Genomic DNA, 8,122 nt, shown 5'->3' with positions numbered 1-8,122 from the left:
ACAAGAATACGAGTAACAGGAAGCTGCCTGCCACACTGGAGAATGAGGCGCCACCATGTTAAAGCTTGAAGGCATGGTTAAAATGCAAGGATTTGTGGTTGGGAGGTGTATGGAGGTAGAGAACTGCTTTCTATATCCAGAGCTTTTTTAAACCTTGCTTGATTAGGAGCTAAGAACCTGGAGCTGGCCAAGCATGGAAGGCGTGACAGACCCTAACGACTTCTTTTAACAGAGTTTTGCACATTTAAAAACCATATTTCTTTTGTTAAAATTTTGGTCACAATCAAGGTGTTACTGTTTTGTGACCATGTCATGTACCCCATTTATTTGATGCATTCATGGAATCTACAGTTCCAAGCCCTAGGGACATAGAGTGATTCATTCATGGTACTGCCCATGAAGCTACAATCTAGCCAGGAAGTCAACATTTACTAGAAAGCAGAAAGGAATGGATGAGTGTTACACAATGGTGCTGGATTTTCAGGGCTGGGTTCTTCCAGCCATGGTAACTTACAGCAGAGATTCTCAAACTGTCTGCCCAACTCGACTTGGGTTAGGCAAAGGGTTCCATCCTTTTCCACTTATCACTGGAAAAACAAATTGGTGATAAGGAATTGGCACCGTATAAGCAATTGGAAGTGGGTGGAGATTATGCTTTACTACAAGGGGTTTGGATAATTCATATTTAAGTTGCTGTGTATCTTTAAATGTAAGAACACCAATAGATCAAAGAGTTAATGATTCAGATAAATGCAAGTTGATAATTTTTAAAGAACAGCAATAATTGAAACAAAGTCTGCTCAAAATAACACTGATTTGGAAATGCAATTACCAACACAATGTTTTATGTCTGTTTTGTTTTGTTTTGTTGTGTTGTGTTTTAAGAGAGTTTCGCTCTGTTGTCCAGGCTGGAGTGCAGTGGCATAATCATGGCTCACTGCAGGCTCAACCTCCTGGGCTCAAGCGATCCTCCTGCCTTAGCCTACCAAAGCGCTGGAATGCTCAGCCTGTTTTGTATTTTTGTGATATAGGCAAGTGCAGCATATCAGCCAAGCTTCTTAATAGAACACTACATTCTAGTCCTTAGTTCTAGGACTGTACAGATTTTAACATGTATTTATTTTAGAAACAGGGTCTCACTCTGTTGCCTAGGCTGGAGTGCAGTGGCACAATCATAGCTCACTGCAGCCCTGGACTCCTGGGCTCAAACGATTCTCCCACCTCAGCCTCCCAAGTAGCTGAGACTATAGGCGTGCTCCACCATGACTGGCTAAGTTTTTATTTTTGTAGAGATGGGGTCTCACTATGTTGCCCAGGCTAGTCTCAAACTTCCGGCCTCAAGCAATTCTCCTGCCTCAGCCTCCCAAAACACTGGGATTACAGGTGTAAGCCATCATGCCCAGCAGAGACTCATTTTCACATAACGGCTGCTTTCTTGTAGTTTTGAGACATTATGAGTTACTAAAATATTATGAAGTTAAAATCTGAAGTCTGATATAAAATGGCATAGTAATTGCACATGAACAGGCTGGCTACAGCTAAAAGCAGCTCTTAGATTTTCACAGTGGAGCCAGAAAAGCAGAAATTTCATTCCTTGCCTTTTTCATGAAATAACTAGCCCAAGGTTATATTGTTAATGGATATATCTCAGGAAAATGCGAGCATTGAACACTTAATATATCGAATACTGTTAAATTTTCAGTTATGGTAATGCCACTGTGATTATGTTTAAAAAGGAAAATCCCTACATTTGATAGAAATATATTGACTTTTGTTGATGAAGTTATATTACTAATGGGATTTGTTTCAACATAAGATGGAGAAGTCGTAGGTGTAGAAAAAAGAAGATTGGCCATAAGTTCATGACTTTTGAAGCAGGGTAATGAATGCAAAGCTAATATTATACTATCCTTTCTGTTTTTGTGTGTATTTCAAGTTTTTCTATAATAAAAAGTTTAAACCTTGGAAAAAGATACCATAAACAGGGTAAAAAACAGTTGCAAACCCAGAGAAGGTATTTGTAGCACATATGATTGGCAAAAAATTAATATATAGAATATCTAACGGACTCCTAATAATAAAACTACAGATAACCCAATAGGAAAATGGGCAAAAGACATGAACAGACTATTCACAGAAAATGAAACAAGAATGTCTAACGTTCATTTGGAAATATATTTATCCTCATTATTCATCAAGGAAATACAAAATAGAAAATAAAACAAGTTACAATTTCAAACTTACCAAATTAAGGAAAATGAAAAACATTGATCACAGTGTTGGCTAAGAGGAAAACTCTTACACATTACTGGTATGGGAGGTAAATTTATAAAACTATTTGGAAAACAATTTAGCATAAATGAATGTAAATAAACACAGGCATAATTTAGAAACAAGCAAATTCTGTGGTATGGACCATAGAGGAAATATGGCACATATGACCAGGAAATATCTTTTTAAAAAAAAAAAAAAGTCCCCAAAACATTTATTCACCAAACTTCCTAACTCAATTTTAAGCAAAATGTAACAATGAATTAATAATCTGTGCAAGTGCTGACAGGCATGCAGACTGGTGTGACCTCTATGAAAGGGATTTTGAGACTATCTAACAACAACTACAGATGCGCATTTACCTTTTGAGTAGGTAAGCCCACTGCTCGGAATTTACCCTGAATCCACATCTCCACAAATAAAAAACAAGATATGCACAAGGTTATTCATTGCAGCATTAGATGTAATAATACAAGACTGCAAACATCCTAAATGCCTATCTACAGGAGACTGGTTGAATAACCATGGTACATTACACAATTGAGTACTATGTAGCCATAAACAAGAATAAACATCTCCATGAACTAATATAAACCAACTTGCAGGCAATGTTAAGTGAAAAAGTAGATATGGTATGTCCACTCAACAGGCCTACAAGTTACAGCACTCAGTAAAATTAAGTATGCCTATAGTCCAGATCTTGGTTTCCAAAAACCAATCTCTCATTAAAAGGGCTCCTTGGAAAAATGGCTGATTCCAGGTCAAAGGCAGGGGAAATGCAAGATGAGCCTGGAACATCTTTTTGTGCCAGAAAGTAAGAAAATGCTCAAAGATGAATGGGGGCATGTCAGAAGGACACAGCTATAACTGTTAATAGTATAGTACCCAGAATACATAAAGAACTCTTACAACCCAATTATAAAAAGTCAAATAGGCTGGGTGTGGTGGCTCACATCTGTAATCCCAACACTTTGGGAGGCTGAGGCAGGAAGACACTTGGGAGCCTGGGAAGCCGGGGCTGCAATAAGCCATGACCATGCCACTGCACTCCAGCCTGGACAACAAAGTGAGACTCTGTTTCAAAAACAAACACAAAAAACACAAAAGGCAAATAACCTAATTTAAAAATGAGCACAGAATTTGAATAGACATTTCTCCAAAGATACATAAATGGCCAGTAAGCACATCATAAGATGCTCCTTAACATCATTAGTCACTGGGATACCTACCACCTTCATACTCACGATGATAGCTGTAATGTGAAGAAACTCAAAAAAACAAAAAGCCAGGCTGTGTGTGGTCCTCACACCTATAAGTCCAGCACTTCAGGAGGCCAAGGCGGGAGAACTATTTGAGGCCAGGAGTTTAAGACCAGCCTCGGCAACTCCTGTCTCCAAAAAGTAAAATAAAAAATAAATATGGCTTTACAATGTTATTCTTTCCAGAATTTCTGATAATTTCAAGTGAGAGAGGTAAACATTTTTAGTTACATGATCAGATACCCCATACGATTCGCAGACAATTTAATCTATCTCCAGTCAGATGATTTACCATAAAGAAAGCCACCAAAAATTGTAAGCAGTCTGGATTCGTGTTTATTGAAACCAGTAATTAGAGACATCTTTTTTTCCCCAGCACTAGAAAGCAAGGTTCCACATAACTGCATACTGCACCTGCATAGAGCCACATCCCTGGACTAAGGCTGTGGGGGATAATCTGCAGTCATAACTTTAAGTTAGAAGCACCCATAAATTTAGTATATAGACGACGGTGAACTTTCACTTATAGTATCAACATTGTTAAGGTCATGATGTACAGAGCAGTCACTTTCAAATTCATTAAATTGATAAAACATGACAACGTCTTCAGTTTAAATACTGATTTTAAAATGCCCATAAAAAAAGTGCAAAGAACGTAATCTAGCAGCCTATCTGTTGCATTTTTAGGAATGACCAATTCATGGTCTTTATCTTGGCCATGTATTCAAAGTTGGGCTTTTCTTTCATTTTTTTATTTTAAAGACAAATAGCAGATGTAGCCATTATACTGTGTATAAATGTCATAAAATTGTCGTTCACAGTCTACCATACAAGTGTATGCTGCAAATAAAATGAATTTTACTTTAAAATGTAAAGGCTGTTTATTATTTGGCCTTTGGTTTCAATGCTTGAAAACCCCAAAATAACAAAACTCATCTCCCTTCCTCCCACCTCCCAAAAAGAACCCTGCAGCTCCACAGACTAAGTGACCCCACCTTTAGTGTGACCATAAGCTCTTTGGCATCTATTGATGACCAGGAAACATCTAAAACAATATTCAAAGGAGCCTTGTTTACATGTTCCTAAAAGATTGGGTAAAGATATTTTGTTTGATTCATGCAATGTCATTCTATAAGAAGTGCTGATGAACTACAGCTTCACATGTCAACAAGAATTATTCTCAAAACAGAAGGCTTAGTATAGAAAACAACTTTCCAGGAATGAATCCAGAATGATTCCATATATATATATAAGCTGTGAAATTAACAAAAATCTTAAGATATATTTGTATAATATATAGCAAAAACTTTAAAATGAAAAGATAAATAACAACACGTGATTTATTTAGGAGATTTTTGGTTCCATGCATTCAGAAAAAGATACATAGTGGCTTCAAATACATCAATAAACTCCCATTTTGTATAAGCTAAGTGGTGGCTTTGGTAAGGTTAATTCTTTTTAATATAATAATTATTATTCTTTAACATCAATTTCTCAAAAGATAATAAGGAGAAATATAACTTCAGAGATCCCTTGGAATATTTTGGGGGCATTTGCAAAGTAGGAGTCTTTTTTGTTTTTCCATGTGGATAGCCAATTGTCCCACCATATTTGATAATTGACTTAAAGTGCCACCTCTGTCAACACTAAGTTTACACATATGGGTGGATTAGTTTCTCGACATTCTGATTCATTGGTCTAATTGTATAAACCTACATGAACACCACATGGTTTTATTTACTGTAACTTGAAATTATACTTGATATCTAACAAGCCAAGCTTTCTGTCCTTTATTTCTCCTCTTATTTTTATCCTCTCCCTTCCCTACTTCCTTTCTCTTCTCTTTTCTTCTTCTGTCTCCAATGTTTATTGTTATTCTGGCTGCTTGTTCTCTAATATTAATTTTAAGATCGGATTGTAAATTTCTAATGTAATCCTTTTGAATTTTGATTGTTTATTAATTTGGGGGCTAATTGTTATACAGGGGATTCTGTGTCTTCCTATGCATGACTATAGCATAACTCTTATTTGGGCCTTCATTTGTGTTTTTATTAAGTTTTCCATTTAAGTTTTTATATATTTGTCCTAGGTACCATGAAATATGAATGGTATTCTTTTTAAAAATTGCATTTACTATTATGTATTTGCTAGGGAATGAGAATACTGTTGATTGAATATGGATTCTATATATAGCCATCTTGCTGAAGTAACTCCTTATTTCTACAGGTTTCTCATTCTTACTGTTGAATATTACATTTTGAAAATCGTATGATGTGAAAAAGGTGATTTTCCTTTCCAATAGACTTAATTTTTTTCCTTTAGAGCATCCCTTACAATACTGAATAGCAGAATTTCACATCAGCACCATGGACATACTAATGACTCTAAAAGGAATGTTTCTACTTCCTTATCTTTAAAAATGTTTTCCGGCCGGGCACGGTGGCTCACGCCTGTAATCCCAGCACTTTGGGAGGCCGAGGCCAGCGAATCACAAGGTCAGGAGATCGAGACCATCCTGGCTAACACGGTGAAACCCCATCTCTACTAAAAATACAAAAAATTAGCTGGGCGTGGCAGTGTGCGCCTATAGTCCCAGCTACTCGGGAGGCTGAGGCAGGAGAATGGTGTGAACCCGGGAGGTGGAGCTTGCAGTGAGCCGAGATCACACCACTGCACTCCAGCCTGGGCAACACAGCAAGAGTCCATCTCAAAAAAAAAAAAAAAAAAGTTTTCCAAAGATATGCTCGTAGACCATTTAAAGAAGTTGTCTTCTCATTTGGATTGCTAAAATATTTTATTGTGAATGAATACCAAACTTTCTAGATTATATTCTTCTGCATATATAGATATGATCATATTTTTCCTTTAATATAATAATGTGGTCATTTACTTGGACAGATTTTGTGATACTGAACTCACCTTGCATTATTGAGATAATATTTTATTATGTAGTCTTATGGTTAAATCATTGCTGAATTTTATTTTCTGACATTTATTTATGAAAAGTCCATCAGTGTGCACAATACAATTGGTATATAATTTTCTCTTATTTAGCTCTGTTTACTCTGTTTTGGTCTTAAGGTTATTCCAGTCTGATAAAATGAGTTGAGTATCTTTCCATATTTTAAAATTATTTTAATTTTATTTATATTTTTATATTTTATTATTTAAGGATTATACATTTACAACATTAAAAAAATTCCTACAATCCTATTTTTTGGTTCAGAGGGATTTTTACTAATGATTCAGTTGCTTTAATGACTTGATTTATTCAGACTTTTTTCTTTAGTTACTTCAGAAATGAATTATATAATTTAAAAGTTTGAACAAATGAACATATATAACACTGTATCTCATAAAAAGAGATTGCACATTTTTTCTGGCACCCAAAGAATATTTCAATAATGACCATAAATTAGACTAACCAATTAGTAAATTATGTCAAATCGATATATAATAGGCCATGATCTCTATCCTCATTATAATTAAGCAAATTATAATACAAGATATAAAATATAAGGTATTAACAACAAAAGGATAGTCGATAAAAATTGCCTATCTACTTAGAGCATGTTAAACTCCAACCTAAATGACTTTGGGACAGTGAAAGATATCAAAACTGAAGTTTGGGACAGGAACAAATTTTCTGTGAAGGAAGTATTAAGGATACATATCTTGAGTTCAGTTCCTGAACTGTAGGAACTACTAGCTTTATACACCCTGGATATAAATAATTCAATTTATACAAATATCTTTTTTGTTAAAACGGGGACAGCAAGTCCTAATATTATGAAGCACAGAAAGTAAAGTATTCAATTTTTGAATTAGAAACACAGCATAAAACATAAGAAACATTAAAAAAAAAGCATAAAATGCTTATTATAATAACAGAAGGAGCATTGGACATCACAAAATCAGTATTTCTCATGAGACTCTGTGGCCTAACATAAACGTCTTAGACACTTTTCTCTTAAATGTACAGTAGTGGTTTTTCTGCTGACATAACAGACTAGAGACACAGAAGGACCTTCTGTTACAAATATGTAATAAGTCATTAATAGGGTTGCTCCTAAAAAAAAAAGAATATGTTATAAGCCATGTATAAAGTAACTTTTTAAATGTGTAACTGACTTTATAAAATACTATGGGAAATTCTCAGGGGATTAAAATGAAGAAGAATCTGGAACTAGGAAACCAGGTTCCCCTTAGGTTTTTGGGGTTTTTTTGTTTTGTTTTGTTTTGTTTTTAAGTAATTTTAACTTTTAGATTCAGGGGATAGATATGCAGGTCTTTGTTACATGAGTATATTGTGTGATGCTGAGGTTCGGGGATATGAACGATCCTGTCACCCAGGTAGTCAGCATAGTACCCAATAGGTGGTTTTCCATTAAGTCCTTGCCCCCATCTCCCTCTCTCCTCTAGTAGTCCCCAGTGCCTATTGTTCCCATCTTTATGTCCCTAAGTACCCAATGTTTAAGTTTCCACTTATAATGAGAACATGCAGTATTTGGTTTTCTGTTCCTGTGTTAATTCACTTGGGAGAATGTCCTCCAGCTGCAACCATATTGCTGCAAAGGACACGATTTCATTCT

The sequence above is a fragment of the Pan troglodytes genome, chromosome 2 (genome assembly GCF_028858775.2).
Source record: "Pan troglodytes isolate AG18354 chromosome 2, NHGRI_mPanTro3-v2.0_pri, whole genome shotgun sequence".
Lineage (NCBI taxonomy): Eukaryota > Metazoa > Chordata > Mammalia > Primates > Hominidae > Pan > Pan troglodytes.
Note: the sequence above shows the minus strand (reverse complement) of the source record.